Source organism: Salvelinus fontinalis, chromosome 39 (assembly GCF_029448725.1).
Source record: "Salvelinus fontinalis isolate EN_2023a chromosome 39, ASM2944872v1, whole genome shotgun sequence".
NCBI classification, from domain to species: Eukaryota; Metazoa; Chordata; class Actinopteri; order Salmoniformes; family Salmonidae; genus Salvelinus; species Salvelinus fontinalis.
In genome coordinates, this window is record NC_074703.1 from 20,360,002 (window position 1) to 20,381,765 (window position 21,764).

General features: G+C 44.0%; 1 protein-coding gene across 2 annotated transcripts in view; it reads left to right on the forward strand.

Annotated features, from left to right (window-relative positions):
• Positions 1-21,764, forward strand: part of tbc1d22a (TBC1 domain family, member 22a) — a 162,329-nt gene that overhangs the window by 136,137 nt on the left and 4,428 nt on the right. The window lies entirely within an intron of this gene.

A 21,764-nucleotide genomic window follows, 5' to 3' on the forward strand; every position in this document is an offset into this window, starting at 1 on the left:
TTCGAATCATGTCCAATCAATTGAATTTACCATTGAATTTGTAATACATTTGCCAAGATTTATGAAACCCCATAATGACAAAGCGAAAACAGGTTATTGTGTGTAGATTGCTGAGTTTTTTTTAATGAAGTTAATCCATTTCAGAATAAGCCTGTAACGTAACAAAATATGGGAAAAGTCAAGGGATCTGAATACTTTCCGAAGCCACTGTATGTTCCACCGTCACCACTGATTTACACCTCTACCTTACACCCGCTGTGAAACCTCATGAGAACATTTATACCTTTTTGACTATAGTGCCGGGGGCCATGTTCACGTTTCTTCTTAATGAATTGCCTACAGTACAGTACGATTCTACTTGGAATGGGATGGCGGTTTGGCATTTCCCTCTGGGGATAAGTATGATGATACCCTGCAGAGAGAGAGAGAGAGAGATAAGGGGCATAGACGAGCGCTCTGAGTGTTCAATCTAAAGGTGTGGATTTGGCTATACAATGAGTCGCCATGGCGACCGTGTCACAAAATGAGACTTGGGTTAATGCCACTGTGCGCGAGACTGTGCGCGCGAGGGTGCGAGTCTGTGTGTGCGAGTCCGTTTCTGCGTGTGTGTGTGTGGCTGACATTCTCCCTGTCAGTGTTCTGCGCCTCCTGCTCTGACTGTGCTTTGACCATCTGCAGCCTTAGCTAGCCAGTCCCCTCCTCTGTCCTGACCACTGATGTCCTGACGGCCAGGCCTATTCTTGGCAGAAAGGGCTGGTAATAAGTTTGACCTATTTAGGCAGCCAGGCAGCATAGGACCAGACCATGACAGTAGACTAGAGCCAGTCTCAGGTCCATTATGTATCAGCCAGGCAGGGGAGGACCAGAGACCAGAGCTGGACAGGAGTCACAAGACGGACAGACGCAGACCTTGCCTACTTCTATCATCCCAGGCCAAGGCCTGCTGTTCAGGCCGACCTGCCTCAAGCAAAACCACCCCAGTAATAGGGCTTTGCTCCCCAGAAAAACTAACCTACCTCTGCGCTTCTTCCCTTCAAACTCACATCCAAGGCTGGGTCTTTGGCTCCCAGCTAGCTAACCCACCCTAGTCTTTGGCTTTGCCCCTATTAAGTGGCTTTGGCTTTGACCTTAGCCTCCATCAAACCGACCTCGACTCTAGTTGATAGCCCCAGTAACCCCCCCCCCAGCAGCCCACCCACCCACCCTGACTCCAGCCCAGCTCCAGGACTTGGCACCATCGCCACAGGTTGGCCAGGCCTCAGAGCCTGCTCCATTACTCCCACAAACAGTCTGTCTCTCTCAGCAGTGACCTTTCGTCTGGGTCTTTTGATTACCATGCAGGGACAGTTCAGAGCACCGTTCTGCTCTCCTCTCACACCGTACTGTACTCTTCTGGTAGCTCCAGGCTACTCTTGCCCGCACTCGCTGACTGCGTCTCAAATGGTTCTCTTTCCCTTATAAAGTGGACTACTTTTGACCAGAGACCTATGGGTCCTCGTCAAAAGTAGTGCACTATAAATGGAATAGGGTGCCTTTTGAGACACACACTCTGCCTCTCTCCTCACTGGACTACAACAAGGCTCAGTACTGATGGAGTGAACACTAGGCCTCCCGGTAGGGTTAAGCTAGTAAATGACATGACATGACTGATTATTGAAATAAAAACAGGCTTCAGTAATCTATAATTCACTGCTTTCTTATTGTGGGGTTGGATCGGGGGGTTTGTTCCAATTCAACTCAATGCGGAATAGAAAATGTAATTGATTCAGAGTCTAAAGGGTTATTTCATCCCTCCTGCACCTTCAGTAAACTGAATGACCCATAGAGGAGTGCGGTGCATAGTGATGCCATGGCTCTGTTAGGCTGTTAGCTTGGCATTAGCCTGGGGGGATAATGACAGCTTCCTGTGGTTCACAGACCTTGTTCTGGTCAGCCTCTCTAATCACTGAGTCTCTTGAGTATATTCGTATAGCTCCCAAGAGCACTGCTTGTGACACGGAGTGCATCGGATTTGTTTGTGTGGGTGTGTGCACATGCATGTGCAGACACAGAGTTTAAGAGTTTTCTTGTTGTGTGTGTGTGTGTGTGTTGAGAGAGTTGAAGAGTTCACCGTGTGTGGGTGTGCGCGCACGCTTGTCTGTGTGTTTATGAGCACGTGTCTGTGTGGCTCCTCTATCCACTGTGCCTGCCGTCTGCTCTCCTCTTTTTCCCCTCTCTCCTCCTGGCCCCCTTGCAGTGAGCCACCACAGGCCACAGACAGCCAAATGTCAGAGCCCGCTGGCATGTACCGAGGCCAATATGCAGCAAATGAGCCCTCATTATCTATTTGTTTATCACATAATGGGAAGCCTTTTCTCAGGCTAATGAAACGGACACAAAGGCTGCAGCCCAAAATGGCACCCTATTCCCTTTACTGCTTTTCAACAGGACTCTGGTCAAAGGTTGTGCGCTATGTAGGGAATAGGGTGCCATTTGGGATTCAACCAAAGATTCCTTTTCCTCCCAGTCTCTGATTAGCGATTACATTTCCCCTGGCCTCTGGTTTCACAGGAAAGGATGATCAAACTGGTCTACGAATCAGGGCAGAATCTAGGCCCGCCGTCTTGTAATGCATCCCGGACTTTACCTTAAAGCTAGAATCCTTATATGGTGAAAGTGCCACGTCCGTTTGGGATATTACAACGACAAAGACGTTCCCGTCGCACGTGCGCGAGCAGCAGAATATGTACTGCAATATTATTGACCATGCTGCTGGATGCTCCTCTCCTCCGTTGAATCAACGAAACAGAAATGTTGACATGGGCACTGGGGTGAAAATATCTTCATTGCAGGGTATAACCTGTGCTTTATACGGCTTATATACAGGCATTACTTAAACAGCTGTTCCTATGCTCATACAGGCTCCTTAGAGCATCATTTGCCAGTCTAAAGTCAGCAGCCGACAAGCAGTCTAGTGCTAGCTGTTGTCTTAGCTGTCTATTACTTGTCCTATTCAGTTGTCTTTGTCCTGCCATAAACCAGAGGCTGGCTCACCTGACACCTCCCACGCACCTTTCCCCCCAGCTTAGCCCTGTACAGAACAGAGGCCTCACACACTGCCTCTGTCACCCTCTCTATCTCTGTGTGTCTGTCAGTCCAGGCTTCCTCTCTGGGGAAAGACACCAAAATTAAATCTAGAATCGGCTTCCTATTTCGCAGCAAAGCATCCTTCACTCATGCTGCCAAACATACCCTCGTAAAACTGACCATCCTACCGATCCTCGACTTCGGCGATGTCATTTATAAAATAGCCTCCAACACTCTACTCAGCAAATTGGATGCAGTCTATCACAGTGCCATTTGTTTTGTCACCAAAGCCCCATATACTACCCACCACTGCGACCTGTATGCTCTCGTCGGCTGGCCCTCGCTTCATACTCGTTGCCAAACCCACTGGGTCCAGGTCATCTACAAGTCTCTGCTAGGTAAAGCCCTGCCTTACCTCAGCTCACTGGTCACCATAGCAGCACCCACTCGTAGCACGCACTCCAGCAGGTATATCTCACTGGTCTCCCCCAAAGCCAATTCCTCGTTTGGTCGCCTTTCCTTCCGGGTTCTCTGCTGCCAATGGCTGGAACGAACTGCAAAACTCACTGAAGCTGGAGACTTCTATTTCCCTCACTAACTTTAAACATCAGCTGTCAGAGCAGCTCACAGATCACTGCACCTGTACATAGGCTTTCTGTAAACAGCCCATCCAACTACCTCATCCCCATACTGTATTTATTTATTTATCTTGCGTCTTTACACGCCAGTATCTCTACTTGCACATTCTTCTTCTGCACATCTACCATTCCAGTGTTTAATTGCTATATTGTAATTACTTGGCCACCATGGCCTATTTTTTTGCCTTAAATAAAGGTGATTTAAAAAAGAATCTGTGATATTTGTGACCAATACCCCCTGAGTCTGAAACCAGTAGAACACGTTTAACTATTGATAGATGGGGTGAGGGAGAAAGAAAATCGAAACAGGTGGAATCCATCTTCCACTGTGTCGTTGTAACAGTTTTGATTTAAATCGAGTTGAGCCTCCAATGGTAAGGGCTTGGAGTTGAGACGCTGTCGTGCAGGGGTTGCTGCGTAGTTCTCCCAGGGTTCTGTAGATCTGTATCCGTTCACAGTTCCACACCACAGCCCAGGAGCGCTTACCCCGACACACATTTAGTCACGAGCAATGGCACGTCCACGCACACGCACGAGATGGCCCCAGCAGCTCCCGCAGCCAACCAAGCGTGTGAAGGAGAACACTCGGAAGTTCTGTGCTGTCATAATGGACATCATACATGAGTGCAGGCCTTAATTAAAAAGAGAGGATGTATGGCCATGTGATAACCTGCATGTTAACTCACACTTAACAATATCACATTGTTTAATACACACCACTCTCACGCGGTATTATTCATTCCCTTAATATTAGACTGCAGTTCCTGTACAACTTTTCTCCAGCCATATATCACTTTATTTTTATTTGTTAACTTTTTGACAATACAAAAACGTACATAGACAATTTAACATTTACATCCACAAATGTCGACAAACATTAATGTTGTTAATGCACACTTGCTCAGTCCCACATGTTCCCACTGTAACCTCGCCCATCCTGCCCGTCTCACAGTAACACTTTCTCATTTCTCATCCCCTGGATATGTCTAGTGCTTGCAATACTTTATGCCGTATAGCTTCAAACTGCCTCTCTGTAGCCCACATTTTTTCAGTATTTAATGTGTTTGAGACATCCAGTGTCTTAATAGAGGGTCATTTAATTTCCAGTTTTTTAGCAAACGTTTTTCAAAAGGATTGATGTGAAAGTACAGTCAGTCCAACACATTTGGGTATTTCACCGCTCCCTCATATGCCATGTCTTAAATGATGCAGATAGGCGGATTTAAAGAAAATGTATAATGTAAACCTTCTGACAGCCAACTCTCGAACTCCGCCCGTAACTTTTGGACTTCATTGCACTCCCAGAAAGCATGAATCATTGAGTCGCTGTTAGTTTTAGACATGACTCTGCCGTTGTGCTGTAAAATGTGTGATTTTTGTCTCTTCTATAAACATTTCTGTACATTAGTTTAGACTGGATTAAGCGTACATTTTGTTTGTTCCAACACTCACTCCATCTTGTGCCAATATCAGTTATTTTTAGGTCGTGGTTCCAATAGTTTATTTATTTTTTCCAAAGAGATTCAGTTGGATAGGCTTTCTGCAATGTTTTGTACATCTTACCTATCGTATGAGTATCCTTTTCTTACTCAAATAGAATTCCCTCATTTGCTTTGATGTTCAAAAGATTTCAGATCAAGATTTCATGATATAAAACTTTTAAGTTGCATGTATTTGAAAATGTATATGTTGGGCAGTCCAAAATTCCTTTCTTAATTCTGTCATGTCAATAATTGTATTTCCTATTGCCAAGTAATTTATGGTTTATATGCCTTTAGTTTTCCATGCGGGCCAATTCATCAGTGAATTCTGAAACGCTTTCCAAGTATTGTTCCATAGTGGTGTATGTTTAGGGATTGATATTGGTTCTTGTAGAATCAGTTTCATTTTCTTCCATATTGTTATAGTTTTCTTAACTATGAAGATGTTCTTAGCTCCATCCTTTGAAAAAATACGTGAAAAGATTCTGGGGGTGATCATGTGCATCTTCAGTATGTACCCGTTGTTCCTCTTTAGTGTATTTAACTATATGTTGCAAGTAAAAGCCTTGGGTGGTGAGTTGATACAATTCTACATCTGGAAGGTTAAAACCACCCTCAGAATTATGAACTTGTAATCCTTTACCATTTATTCAATGAGTGTTATTTTCCCATATATTTCCCATGGGGCGGCAGCGTAGGCTAGTGGTTAGAGCGTTGGACTAGTAACCGGAAGGTTGCAAGTTCAAATCCCCGAGCTGACAAGGTACAAATCTGTCGTTCTGCCCCTGAACAGGCAGTTAACCCACTGTTCCTAGGCCGTCATTGAAAATAAGAATTTGTTCTTAACTGACTTGCCTAGTTAAATAAAGGTAAAAAAAATAAAAATATAAAGTCTTATGGCAGAGTATACTTTTTAAAATTATGTCTTCGTGGGGTAATTGGTATTGCCAAAAATAAATATAAAAACTTTGGGAACCATGCCATTCTAAAGAAGTTTATATTACCTTTACGATTTTTGGGAAGAGTGTCTGATTTAATTAGATCTGCTTTCATGTTGTTGAGTAATGGGATAAAGTAATCTTTACATATTTGTTGTTTGTCACTTTCTGCAAGCAGTTCAATTGCCAATGCAAACAGGAGGGGGGAGAGAGGGCATCCCTGTCTTGCGCCGCTTTTCTAAAGAAATATCACATAATGAGGGCTCATTTGCTGCAAATGTATTATTTCATCTGGAAAGTTGAAGGCTACCAAAGTTTTGACTAGAAAAGGCCATTCAAGATGGTCGGAAGCCTTTTTGGCATCAACAGCCATTAAAAATAAAAATAATAATCTACATCTTGTTTTTTATCGTATTGTATTATAGTGAAACTTCTTCTTGTATTTGTTTGTAAGTGTCTGTTTTATTAAACCTTGTTTGATTAATATGTATCAAGTCTGGTAAGATGTTTTGTCATTCTGTTGCTTATGAGTTCTTATTATTTTGCTACAATTTATTCAATTTATGTGTCTGTATTCTGCAGACTGAAATATAACTGAAGTAACTGTTTGATACATGTACAGTTGAAGTCGGAAGTTTACATACACTTAGGTTGGAGTCATTAAAACTTGTTTTTCAACCACTCCACAAATGTCTTGTTAACAAACTATAGTTTTGACAAGTCGGTTAGGACATCTACTTTGTGCATAACACAAGTAATTTTTCCAACAATTGTTTACAGATTATTTCACTTATAATTCACTGTATCACAATTCCAGCAGGTCAGAAGTTTACATACACTAAGTTGACTGTGCCATTAAACAGCTTGGAAAATTCCAGAAAATAATGTCATGGCCTTAGAAGCTTCTGATAGGCTAATTGACATCATTTGAGTTAATTGGAGGTGTACCTGTGGATGTATTTCAAGGCCTACCTTCAAACTCAATGCCTCTTTGCTTGACATCATGGGAAAATAAAAAGAAATCAGCCAAAACTGCAGAAAAAAATTGTAGACCTCCACAAGTCTGGTTCATCCTTGGGAGCAATTTCCAAATGCCTGAAGGTACCACGTTCATCTGTACAAAAAATAGTACACAAGTTAAACACCATGGGACCACGCAGCCGTCATACCTCTCAGGGAGGAGATGCGTTCTGTCTCCTAGAGATGAATGTACTTTGGTGCGAAAGAGCAAATCAATCCCAGAACAACAGCAAAGGACCTTGTGACGATGCTTGAGGAAACGGGTACAAAAGTATCTATATCCACAGTAAAATGAGTCCTATATCGACATTACCTGAAAGGCCGCTCAGCAAGGAAGAAGCCACTGCTCCTAAACCGCCATAAAAATGCTAGACTGCGGTTTGCAACTGCACTTGGGGACAAAGATTGTGCTTTTTGGAGAAATGTCCTCTGGTCTGATGAAACAAAAGTAAAACTGTTTGACCATAAAGACCATCATTATGTTTGGAGGAAAAAGGGGGATGCTTGCAAGCCAAAGAACACCATTCCAACCGTGAAGCATGAGGGTTGCAGCCTCATGTTGTGGGGGTGCTTTGCTGCAGGAGGGACCGGTGCGGAAGGAAAATTGAGGAAGAAAATTATGTGGATATTTTGAAGCAAAATCTCAAGACATCAGTCAGGAAGTTGAAGCTTGGTCGCAAATGGGTCTTCCAAATAGACAATGACCCCAAGCATACTTCCAACGTTGTGGCAAAATGGCTTAAGGACAACAAAGTCAAGGTATTGGAGTGGCCATCACAAATCTCTGACCTCATCCTATAGAACATTTTTGGGCAGAATTGATAAAGCATGTGTGAGGAAGAAGGCCTACAAACCAGTTACACCAGCTCTGTCAGGAGGAATGGGCTGAAATTCACCCAACTTATTGTGGGAAGCTTGTGGAAGGCTACCCAAAACATTTGACCCAGGTTAAACAATTTAAAGGCAATGCTACCAAATACTAATTGAGTGTATGTAAACTTCTGACCCACTGGGAATGTGATGAAATAAATAAATGCTGAAATAAATTATTCTCTCTACTGTTATTCTGACATTTCACATTCTTAAAATAAAGTAGTGATCCTAACTGACCTAAGACAATTCATTTTTATTAGGATTAAATGTCAGGAATTGTGAAAAACTGAGTTTAAATGTATTTGACTGAGGTGTATGTAAACTTCCGACTTCAACTGTAACTCGGAAGCACTGAATTGAGTGACGTGTGTTGTCATTTCAGTAAATAGGAACACTATTTTGTCCCATAATGTAATATACATTTCTATGGGAAAGCAGTCCATACCTGGTGCTTTTCTCAACCCAATGTTTTAAGTCTAATATTGATTTTGGGGGTGACTCTTTTTTTGTCAGTTGAAGTGTTGTTGAGTCTAAGAAGGCTGCTTTTTAATTCAGATGTATATAGATTTTCGTTGAAGCTTTTAAAATTGTTATTAATAGTGTTTCTAATTAAACCATCTTTTAGAATTATAACTGGTTTGCCGTGTATTGGTTTTGTCAGGTGTTTACCAGATTTATTTTTTATTAAATAGTATGCCTTAATTGAGTTTAACCTGTATTAGTTGGCTCTCTTCAAAAGTAAAATATTATTTTACTGCTTAAGTTCAGAAATTATATTTTCTTCTTTACCTTGTAAAGATTTTCTATGGGCTTTTTCTAAGAGTGATTTTTTTTTCCTTAAATTTTTCTTTCTAACTTCAGTTATACTTTTTCAAAGTATGAGAATATCATTCCCTAATGTATGCCTTAAAATCATCCCAAATTTTGTGGCTGGTGAGGCTCTACTTGGGAGAGTGGGTCCACCGACAGACTGAAGTGAGGTGGAGTGGAGGCATCACACATACTTCAGGGAAGTGTCTGATGCCCTCCCTGTCGCCTAATAGGCAGTGTAATGAAATGGTGAGAAAATAATAATTTTGTAAGTCAACAAATGAGAAGAAAAAGGGAAGGGAAGCAAAAGAGTTCATGCTTGTTTGATTGGTTAAGCAGGTAAATGACTAACTGGAAACTCAGGTGGTTGGGAACCGCTGCGACTGTAACTGGCATCTCGGTCTGCCTCAATAGCTTACTTGGCACCAACTCTCTCTCTCTACCTCTCTCTCTCGCTCTCTACCTCTCGCTCTCTACCTCTCGCTCTCTACCTCTCGCTCTCTACCTCTCGCTCTCTACCTCTCGCTCTCTACCTCTCGCTCTCTACCTCTCGCTCTCTACCTCTCTCTCTCTACCTCTCTCTCTCTACCTCTCTCTCTCATTCTACCTCTCTCTCTCATTCTACCTCTCTCTCTCATTCTACCTCTCTCTCTTTCTCTACCTCTCTCTCTACCTCTCTCTCTTTACCTCTCTCTCTCTACCTCTCTCTCTCTACCTCTCTCTCTCTACCTCTCTCTCTCTACCTCTACCTCTCGCTCTCTACCTCTCTCTCTCTACCTCTCGCTCTCTACCTCTCTCTCTCATTCTACCTCTCTCTCTCATTCTACCTCTCTCTCATTCTACCTCTCTCTCTTTCTCTACCTCTCTCTCTACCTCTCTCTTTCTCTACCTCTCTCTCTACCTCTCTCTCTCTACCCCTCTCTCTACCCCTCTCTCTCACACACCAACTCTACCTCTCTCTCTCTACCTCTCTCTCTACCTCTCTCTATACCTCTCTCTCTACCCCTCTCTCTACCCCTCTCTCTACCCCTCTCTCTACCCCTCTCTCTCTCACACACCAACTCTACATCTCTCTCTCTCACACACACCAACTCTACCTCTCCCCCCCCTCACTGTCTCTCTCACACATGCACAAATTCTGCCTTTACCTCTCTCACACTCTCTCTCTCACACACACACAGTGTTGTTCAGGGCTCTGGAAGAATTGCAGAGTGCCTGCGGTGCTGTTTTCAGAAGGCTGAAGCACTCACTGCCATTCTACATTACCACCATAGCCCTAGATACTCCAAAAACATTGACTAAGACTTTGGCTCTAACTGGCTCACAGTAGCGCTATGCTAGAACTCTTGATCTGTCCAACCCTCTGGCCTGTAGCTGTATCAAGGGATAAAGTGCACAAGGATGTTTTGCTAAGAATTACGAGGATTCATATAGATGATGTCAAGGCTTTCATATCAAATTATACTCAATGGTGCCTTTCCATTTGGACCAGTCAGCTAGTGACGAAAGGTCAAGGGGACAGAAGAGTGGAGAGCTTGTGTTTCTTTCCTAGCATTCATCAAATTTCAATGAGGACCGAATGTTCCATGTAGCATGAATAGCAATGGCTTCTATACAGCCACCATGCCTTTTCTCTGTGATTTCATTACTATCTGGTATTGAATAAATGCTGGGAACGTCATTTGGAAAGTTAATTTCAGCCTGACTGGGATGTACACACAAAGCTATTAGTTTGGTGGAAATCGAAGATCACTATGTCATTGTGTGCTTCTCCTTGAGAGACAGATGTGGGCGCATAAACACACACACACATACACATACATAGACACACACACACACACACACACACACACACACACACTCCCAGCCGAGAGAGAGAAAGGAGTTACACAGACGGCTTTAGCGCAATTAAATGTCTGTCAGACGGAAGTGGAACTCTTTAAATGTCAGCTGCTTTTCTACTGATTAAATGTCCGTGCTGAATGCATTTGCTTTGACTCAGAGCTATTATAAGAGGGCAGAAAAGTGTGTACTGTGTATACTCTATACTATAGAAATATCAGTGCTACTTCAATGTCGGTAGGCCTATACTTTTGAGTGTATACAGTGCCTTCAGAAAGTATTAAATAGAGATTTTGTGTCACTGGCCTACATAAAATACCTCCATGTCAGTGGAATTATTTTTTTTAGAAAATGTTTACAAATGAATGAAAAGCTCAATGTCTTGAGCCAATAAGTGTTCAACCCCTTTGTCATGGCAAACATCAATAAGTTCAGGATTTATTATTTATGTCCTGATTGCAAATCCAGCCGAACACCACTGAGTACCACTCTTCATATTTTCAAACATGGTGGTGGCTGCTTCTTGTTATGGGTATGCTTGTCATCAGCATGCCATTTTGTTGTTGTTGCTAAAAATAAACGTGATAGAGCTAAACACAGGCAAAATCCTAGAGGAAAACCTGGCTCAGTCTGCTTTCCACCAGACACTGGGAGACAAATTCACATTTCAGCAGGACAATATCCTAAAACATAAGGCCAAATGTACACTGGAGATGCTTATCAAGACGACATTCAACGGTCCGGAGTGGCCTAGTGACAGTTTTTGACTTAAATTGGCCTGAAAATGTATGCCAAGACTTGAAAATAGCAATGATCAACAACCAACTTGACAGAGCTTGAAGAATTGAAAGAATAACATGCAAGTATTGTACAATCCAGGTGAGCAACCTCTTAGAGACGTACCCAGAAAGACACACAACTGTAATCGCTGCCAAAGGGGATTGTAACCTGTATTGACTCGGGTTTGAGAATGATTATGTAAATTAGATATTTCTATATTTCAAAAAGTACCCAATTTGTCATACTTGAGTAAAAGTTAAGATACCTTCATAGAAAATGACTCAAGTAAAAGTGAGTCACCCAGTAAAATACTACTTGAGTAAAAGTGAAAGTATTTGTTTTTAAATATACTTAAGTATCAAAAGTAAATGTAATTGTTAAAATATACTTAAGTATTGAAAATAAAAGTATAAATAATTTCAAATTCCCTGTATTAAGCAAACCGGATGGCACCATTTTCTAGTTTTTTTTAAATGTATGGATAACCAGGGGCACACTCCAACACAGACATCATTTACAAACAAAGCATTTGGGTTTAGTTAGTCCGTCAGATCAGAGGCATTAGGGATGACGAGGGATGTTCTCTTGATACATGCGTGAATTGGACTATTTTCCTGTCATGCTAGCCATTCAAAATGTAAGAAGTGCTTTTGAGTGTCAGGGAAAATGTATGGAGTAAAAAAGTACATCATTGCTTTTTGGAATATAATGAAGTAAAAGTTAACAATTCTAAATGGTTAAGTACAGATATCTCCAAAAACTACTTAAGTAGTACTTTAAAGTGTTTTTAATGAAGTACTTTACGCCACTGTACATTTGCAAACATTTCTAAAAACATCTTATTACTTTGTCATTATGGGGTATCTTGTGTAGATGGGTGAGGGGGGAAAAATTGATTTAATCAATTTTGACAAGACAAAATTTGTACAAAGTAAAGCGATAATGACTACTTTCTGAAGGCACTGTTTACTCTGTATGGATGGTGTAGACATGTCAATGCAATATTAATCTCTGTAAATCCTATTGAGTGTACATACCCTGGATGGTATAGAAATGCCAATGCTACTTTCATTTCTGTATATCTTTTTGAGTGTACTCTGAGACCATGGTATCGAAATCCCAGAGGTATTTCAATATGTATATCCTGTGTATACTCTCTCCGGATGGTTTAGAAAAGCCAGTGCTACTTCAGTCTCTGTATCCTATTGTCAAGCATTGTGGGATATGCTTGTGATGGCAGCAACATATGAGGCAGTCACACTCCCAACTCCCAATCTGTTCTATCACAACTACCAGGACAGACATGTATCTTAATCAGACAGAAGTTTACACCTTCTCATCTCTCAGTGTAGAGTTCTTAATAGACTCCCGGCCATAACTCACAACAGCTAGTAGCTAAATGACAAGCATCCCGAGGCGCTCCGCACATTAATTATGGAAAAATTATGGAAATTATGCATTGTTTTTGTGTGTATTTGTACACATACAAAAGCCTACATTCAATCAATGGCAAAAAAATGACAAACAAATAAAACCTCACCACCCCCCCGTTTCCAGATTACATCTCGTATTAAAGTCCGGCAAGTGCCAATCGAGTTATTGGCCTAGTATCTGTACAAATTCACACAAAAAAAGGATCATCATTTCCATTTCTTTTGGGAGTAGAGATTGATGTGTGGAGCGCCTCGGATGCTTGTCATTGAGCTACTAGCTGTTGTGAGTTATGGTCGGGAGTCTATTAAGACCTCTACACTGAGAGATGAGAAGGTGTAAACTTCTGCCTGATTAATACAATGCCCTCGCCGTTCATCAGAAAAACTTGTAATTTTGTCCAAACTTGGGCTGAGAGTGGAGACTCATTTAAACTGCATGTAGCTTGATGAATCACCACGCGAGACTGATTTGGTGTAGTTGTAGCGCGTGCGCGCGCACACACACACACACACACACACACACGGAGAGAGAGAGACAAATAGAGATGTAGAGAAAAGGAGCGAGAGAGAGACAGGAGGAGAGAGGAAGGGAGAGAGCTAGAGGCAGGGCCTCCCCTGTAAATTGGTTTTAATAGACTCTGTTCATGGACTTTCTCACATGGGCCGTATGAATCCACTCAACAGAGGGATTTACTGAAAGGAGTAAGGGAGAAGAAAATATAAAACACGATAATGTGGATGTAATTGTATACACACTCCCCCTGCATCGCGCTCTCTCCCCCTGCATCGCTCTCTCTCCCCCTGCATCGCTCTCTCTCCCCCTGCATCGCTCTCTCTCCCCCTGCATCGCGCTCTCTCCCCCTGCATCGCTCTCTCTCCCCCTGCATCGCTCTCTCTCCCCCTGCATCGCTCTCTCTCCCCCTGCATCGCTCTCTCTCCCCCTGCATCGCTCTCTCTCCCCCTGCATCGCTCTCTCTCCCCCTGCATCGCTCTCTCTCCCCCTGCATCGCTCTCTCTACCCCTGCATCGCTGTCTCTACCCCTGCATCGCTCTCTCTACCCCTGCATCGCTCTCTCTACCCCTGCATCGCGTTCTCTCCCCCTGCATCGCTCTCTCTCCCCCTGCATCGCTCTCTCTCCCCCTGCATCGCTCTCTCTCCCCCTGCATCGCTCTCTCTCCCCCTGCATCGCTCTCTCTCCCCCTGCATCGCTCTCTCTCCCCCTGCATCGCTCTCTCTCCCCCTGCATCGCTCTCTCTCCCCCTGCATCGCTCTCTCTCCCCCTGCATCGCTCTCTCCCCCTGCATCGCTCTCTCTCCCCCTGCATCGCTCTCTCTCCCCCTGCATCGCTCTCTCTCCCCCTGCATCGCTCTCTCTCCCCCTGCATCGCTCTCTCTCCCCCTGCATCGCTCTCTCTCCCCCTGCATCGCTCTCTCTCCCCCTGCATCGCTCTCTCTCCCCCTGCATCGCTCTCTCTCCCCCTGCATCGCGCTCTCTCCCCCTGCATCGCGCTCTCTCCCCCTGCATCGCGCTCTCTCCCCCTGCATCGCGCTCTCTCCCCCTGCATCGCTCTCTCTCCCCCTGCATCGCTCTCTCTCCCCCTGCATCGCTCTCTCTCCCCCTGCATCGCTCTCTCTCCCCCTGCATCGCTCTCTCTCCCCCTGCATCGCTCTCTCTCCCCCTGCATCGCTCTCTCTCCCCCTGCATCGCTCTCTCTCCCCCTGCATCGCTCTCTCTCCCCCTGCATCGCTCTCTCTCCCCCTGCATCGCTCTCTCTCCCCCTGCATCGCTCTCTCTCCCCCTGCATCGCTCTCTCTCCCCCTGCATCGCTCTCTCTCCCCCTGCATCGCTCTCTCTCCCCCTGCATCGCTCTCTCTCCCCCTGCATCGCTCTCTCTCCCCCTGCATCGCTCTCTCTCCCCCTGCATCGCTCTCTCTCCCCCTGCATCGCTCTCTCTCCCCCTGCATCGCTCTCTCTCCCCCTGCATCGCTCTCTCTCCCCCTGCATCGCTCTCTCTCCCCCTGCATCGCTCTCTCTCCCCCTGCATCGCTCTCTCTCTCTCTCCACCTGCATCGCTCACTCTCCTGCTAACTTGTGTGGCCCTTCGTGTATGTTACTCACAATACCCAGGACCTCCTGATGAACAGAGCTGTTGGTAAAGTCGCCCGTAATCAATCACCCGTCTGTGGTGGTTAGTTGTGTGTGTCTGTGCGTTGGTGCGTGCAAGCGCAGTACACAGTAGAAGGGCTGAGACTTCTTTACAGTATGATAGTGACTGCCCCTGCGTTCTCCATCAGTGATCAATAAACGCCACACCGGGGCGCCGTGCGACTCTGATGCTGACGAGGGGCTCAGTCGATTGTTTTTTTTATTTTATTTTCATCCTTACTCACAAATCTCCTAAAAGTAGTTATCACTCCCCACAACAGTAGCCTGTGGTGCGGCATGGCGCTCGGCCTTGCTGCCAGACTGTCATTCGAGACCTGCAGTTTATCGGTGTGTGTGTGCGTGTCTGTGTGTCTGGCTCGGCCCAGACCCACCACAGTGAGCCAAAAGCACAGCTAAATAATTAAGCTGCTTCGCTACGTGCCGCCTGTGATACGGACAGGACTCAGTAACCATAGTCGCCTCCTCAATACAGTGATTTCCGAGAGGATAAATACATGTCATTATTGTCTTGGAGCCAAACAGAAAGCAGTGAGAGCAGCTATCTTAGGAGGTGATTTAATGGACTCAATGACAGATTGGAGAGGCAGGGTTGTGAATTTATCTCTACTGGGTCTGTGACTTGGCTTTGTGACTGTGTCTCTGCTTGTGCACACATACACACATACGCTAACAGGCAACACAAACCGGCTGCGGGCGTGCGCTATCGTGCATACATTTATTTTGCCCCCCCACATCAAACGCGATCACGACACGCAGGTTAAAATATCAAAACAAACTCTGAACCAATGACATTAATTTGGGGACAGGTCGAAAAGCATTAAACATTTATGGCAATTTAGCTAGTTAGCTTGCACTTGCTAACGTTTATTTGTCCTATTTAGCTAGCTTGCTTTTGCTAGCTAATTTGTCCTGGGATATAAACATTGAGTTGTTATTTTACCTGAAATGCACAAGGACCTCTACTCCGACAATTAATCCACACATAAAACGGCCAACCGAATCGTTTCTAGTCATCTCTCCTCCTTCCAGGCTTTTTCATCTTTGAACTTATATGGTGATCGCATCTACACTTTCATTGTATTACCACGACAACCGGCAACAAAGTTTGTCTTTCAATCATAACAATTGAGGAGATGGCACGTGGGTACCTGCTTCTATAAACCAATGAGGAGATGAGAGAGGCAGGACTTTCAGCGCGATCTGCATCAGAAATAGGAATGACTTCTATTTTAGCCCTTGGCGTCGCAGACGCTCGTCGGCGCAATAATTGAATAACATGAATTTCTACATTTATTTTGCGACGCTCTCGCATGCAACGTGTCCGGTCTGGTCAGCATGTAAGCGCACACAGTCCACCCTCTATCCATCTATATCCGCTTTGATCTCTCGTTAACTCTGTGGGGAGAAAAGACAGCAGAGTCCTCTTGAAAAGGACCAGGCTTTTCATTTGACTGAATACAATCTGAGCACCATCCAGGGATGTCCTATTCAGTGTGAGGAGAGTATTTTGTCGTGGTGTTCGCTTTACCTTCGTGCAGGTGCTTGAATCTAAGGAACTGTACTTTGCGTAAGTGGTCGGCTTGAAAGGCCTTATAATTCCTGAAGAGGATCCTTTAACACATGGGCCCGTCATTTTCTTAAACGTGGTGCATTTCTGCCACTGGCCTTGCTTCTTTAGAGAGGCTGTTAATTGTTCAGACGTTTTTGAGTCTTCTGAGGGGCCTCTTGATGCTGTTATCAATGTGACTCAATCGGACATTAGACACACACATTGTGCCCCCCCCCTCCCCTTCATTCTGAAGTGCCCCTACCTGTGTTAGTAAAGTGATTTCTGCAGCAGCCTGTGAGATGTGTGTAATTAAGGTATATTAAGCTCATTAGCGGAATATCGATGATAGCCAACATCTGGTCGTTAGAATGTTTAAGTCATTAATGAAGGACTCTCACCAGCCAGTCACCAGGGAGGTGGGTTTGAATACTGGCTTATTCTATACATTAGGTAGGACACTGAATACCTATGAGTTGTCCTATAGAATGTCCTCTGGAAGTCCACTGTGCCCAACTTCCATATCCAGCTTTCTCACATTTGCGATTCTAGGATGTATGACAATGAAACTAACACTGTGCCTCTGACTAAACTAGTCAACTAACAACATGGCCTTGTCCATTCAAATGCTCCCACATACACTACAAAAGTATGTGGACACCTGCTCGTCGAATATCTCATTCCAAAATCATAGGCATTAGTATGGAGTTTTTCACCTCTTTGCTGCTATAGCAGCCTCCACTCTTCTGGGAAGGCTTTCCACTAGACCTTGGAACATTGCTGCGGGGACTTGCTTCCTTTCAGCCACGAGCATTAGTGAGGTTGGCCACTGATGTTTGGCATTTAGGCCTGGCTCGCAGTCGGCATTGCAATTCATCGCAAAGGTGTTCGATGGGGTGGAGGTCAGGGCTTTGTGCAGGTCACTCAAGTTCTTCAACTCCAATCTCGACAAATCATTTCTGTATGGACCTTGCTTTGTGCACGGGGGCCTTGTCATGCTGGAACAGGAAAAGGCCTTCCCCAAACTGTTGCCAAGGTTGGAAGCACAGAATCGTCTAGAATGTCATTATATACTGTAGCGTTAAGATTTCCCTTCACTGGAACTAAGGGGTGAGCCCGAACCATGAAAAACAGCCCCAGACCATTATTCCTCCTCATCCAAACTTTACCTGCCCAAATGCATAGTGCCAAATGTAGAGTTTTCCTGGCATCCGCCAAACACAGATTCGTCCGTCGGACTGCCAGATGGTGAAACGTTATTCATCACTCCAGAGAACGCATTTCCACAGAGTCCAAAGGCGGAGATATTTACACCACTCCAGCCAACGCTTGGCATTGCACATGATGGTCTTAGGCTTGTGTGCGGCTGCTCGGCTATGGAAACCCATTTCGTGAAGCTACCAACGAACAGTTCTTGTGCTGATGTTGCTTCCAGAGGCAGTTTAGAACACGGTAGTGGGTGTTGCAACTGAGGACACGCGCTTTAACTCTCAGCGGTCCCATTCTGTGAGCTTGTGTGGCCTACCACTTCGCAGCAGGGCGTTGTTGCTCCTAGACATTTCCGCTTCAGAATGACAGCACTTACAGTCGACCGGGGCTGCTCTAGCAAGGCCGAAATTTTACGAACTGACTTGTTGTAAAGGTGCCACGTTGAAAGTCACTGAGCTCTACTTTATGGACCATTCTACTGCCAATGTTTGTCTATGGAGATTGCATGGGTGTTTTCTCGATTTTATCCACCTGTCAGCAACGGGTGTGGCTGAAATAGCCTAATCCACTAATTATATACTGAACAAAATATAAATGAAACAACATGGAGTGTGTTGGTCCCATGTTTCATGAGCTGAAATAAAAGATCCCGGAAATGTTACATACAGACAAAAAGCTTATTTCTCTCAAATGATGTGCATAAATTTCTTTACATCCGTGTTAGTGAGCATTTCTCCTTTGCCATCCACCTGACAGGTTTTGGCATATCAAGAATCTGATTAAACAGAACGGTTCTTATACAGTTGCACCTTTTGCTGGAGACAATAAAAGGCCACTTTAAAATGTGCAGTTTTGTCACAACACAAAGCCACAGATGTCTCAAGTTTTGATGGAGCGTGCAATTGACATGCTGACTGCAGGTATGTCCACCAGAACTGTTGCCAGATAATTTAATGTTCATTTCTCTACCGTAAGCTCAACGTCATTTTAGAGAATTTGGCAGTATGTCCAACCGGCCTCACATTCGCAGACCACGTGTAATCACGCCAGCCCAGGACCTCCACATCAGGCTTCTTCACCTACAGGATCGTCTGAGACCAGCCACCCGGATAGGTGATGAAACTGAGTTTGCACAACCCAAAGAATTTCTGCACAAACTGTCAGAAACCTTCTCAGGCTTAAATATTCAAATTGTGTCTACACAACCAAGATGGGGGCCTCTAAAATGTTCTCAAATAAATAGCCTCGCCAACGGGCCGACCGAGCCCATTGCCACGCCCCTACCACAGACCCTTTTTGATAAAAAAAAACAAAAAACCTGGAACAAACACATTTGTTATTTGCAATAAATAAAATAATACATTTCCAATTATTTACCGTCCGTAAGGATGGGGATAAATAGTAATAAAAAAATTGTAGGAACAAGACATTTAGATCCAAACAAACTGTCATCCAGTCTACGAATAATTTGCTTATCGCATTCTATGTTTCATTCAATTTTGTTATTTGTATTTTTTTACCTTTTATTTAACTAAGCAAGTCAGTTAAGAACAAATTCTTATTTACAATGGTGGCCTAGGAACAGTGGGTTAACTGCCTTGTTCAGGGGCAGAACGACAGATTTTTACCTTGTCAGCTCGGGGATTCGATTTTGCAACCTTTCGGTTACTAGTCCAACGCTCTAACCACTAGGCTACCTGCCGCCCCTTCCGTCTCAGTTCAGCTATATGTTTGTATAGTATGTTTGTATATAGTATAGTGTAACCTTGGCCAGTGGCACATGTCAAGTGAGTTGATGGGAGAATAGTAGGAGGGAACACATTTATGCATGCATGTTCGATTCTGCTGGCCTTGACAGCTCAGACACATGCACGCGCATGCACACACACAAACACACACGCACGCATGAACACACAAACGCACACACAAATGTATCACATGAACTTAACACGGGGAAATCACTTTTTTTTCCTCCATCTCATTTCAAATAAAATCACATTTTATTGGTCACATACAGATATTTAGCAGATGTTATTGCTAATGTTCAGATAGCTCCAAAACTATTGGGACGTGATTCGTATGCAACCTGCGGCGTTGTCAGATATTCAAATGAGCGTCAGAATTGATTGCATTAATAATGATATCTGTCTTTTGTTATCGTTTTTTTTCCCTTCTCTGTCGGTTAGTTTTTAGCGCTGGTGGAGTTGTGAACATGTGAGACAGACACATAAGCAAGCAGATACGCGCACACTCGTATGCACAGAGACACAGCCGTCTTATTTCAAACAACTGTGTGGAGTGGGAAAAGAACTAGCCTAGACGAACCAAAGTAGGCAGCTATACAGTGCAATGGTAGGGAAAGCATTTTGAGCAAGTGTCATTGTCACCCCAGGCCGGGCCTGTCTCTGCTACTGCAGGAAGTGTTAACCAGATTCATTCCCCCCTCATCAGGCCCCAGTCAGAGAGCTTTATTAGGCTGGAGATGGAGGTCCTGCCGTCCCAGCCCCACTAACACACACTAATGCATCAATCTAGCGGGCGGTCTGGCAGGGGCTCTGCTGGGGTTAACTGTAACTCCATAAGGCATTTTTTAAATTTATTTTACTTCTCTGTCTCTCGTCGTTCCATGTCATTTCAGAAAGCCATGACACCAACCACCTCAGGTTGATCTTAAATGGTTTCTGTAGTTTAGAAACAAATAATATAAGCATTCCTGCAACATAATTATGATTGATTGCACACAAATTGGCCGTTTTTAATTTATAGGATTGACATAATATTCAATGATTATAGTACCGTCTGATTTGGACCCCCCCCCAAAAAAAAATTACAATGAGGAATCCAAAGGGGTCAAAAGACATATACGGGAAGGAGAAGGAGAGATGTTTGGGAAAATAGCTTTTTTTTTACTCGATCTGTCCACCTTATCGCCTCTAAAATGTAAATAAAACACTATAAAGAGTTTATATAATGTGTCATTACATACCTATTTGAAGGTTTGTGTCGAATTTGAATCGGGTTTTTAGTGCGGCGCTAAAGTGATCTTAGAAGTAAACAGTGGCTTTGAGAATGATGATCGCATGCAGTGATGACGCAAAAAATGACTACGTATCCGCCCTTACCCCCGTCACTGTCCATTTCTTGTTTTTAAACGATGAGAGAAGTGCTACACCTGGTGGAGAGAGATTGTACGACAGAAATAGTTGCTTTATGCGTGCCGTACGTTACGGCATGACACGTCACGATGTAACGGAGGGTCCGTTTTTTTTCAACTTTTCTCCAATACTATAGAGCCATTACCACGTCGATCAACGCTTGAATAGAAACCTAGTTCACACCCCCGATTTTTTGAAGTCAACACAGTCGCTACAGTCCCATTAGTTTTCTTTGTAGCCTCGTTTGAATGTTGCGATTGCGCACATTTTGTACGGAACGGGGTGAGTTTACATTAGCTCTGGTCCAGGGCGTTGAGCTAGCCTCGGCATTGAGCCAACTTTCCGACGTTCAAAGTTCCTCCATATATTAGCCGCTTCTCCGTAGCTAGGTATCTTGCTAGGATATAATTATTTGATTCAGTGAAGTAATGATAGGCTTACTAATATCCTGAACACATTATAATGCATGTCTTATCATGATGCCCAGAGCTTTAAGCCAAGGCCCTCTCTCTTGTACTCTCCCCACCCCGCAACATTTCAGTCGCACCCTACACTTCTCTGTCTATCAAGCATACAAACAACTAGCTTGCCCGGTCCAAAGAAAGCTGCTCTATCTGCACTGATTGGTGGAGTAATTTAATGAGCTAAATGTAAAGTTTTAAAAAATGAACAGAAATGAACTATGTAAACCAGTACTACTTTCTGGTTCAAACCGGTTCAGAACTTTATTATGCTGGTCGTAACAGTGGAACGGAAGGAGAAACATAGTGGTTCTGTTCAGAACGAAACGACACACGGCGGATTGT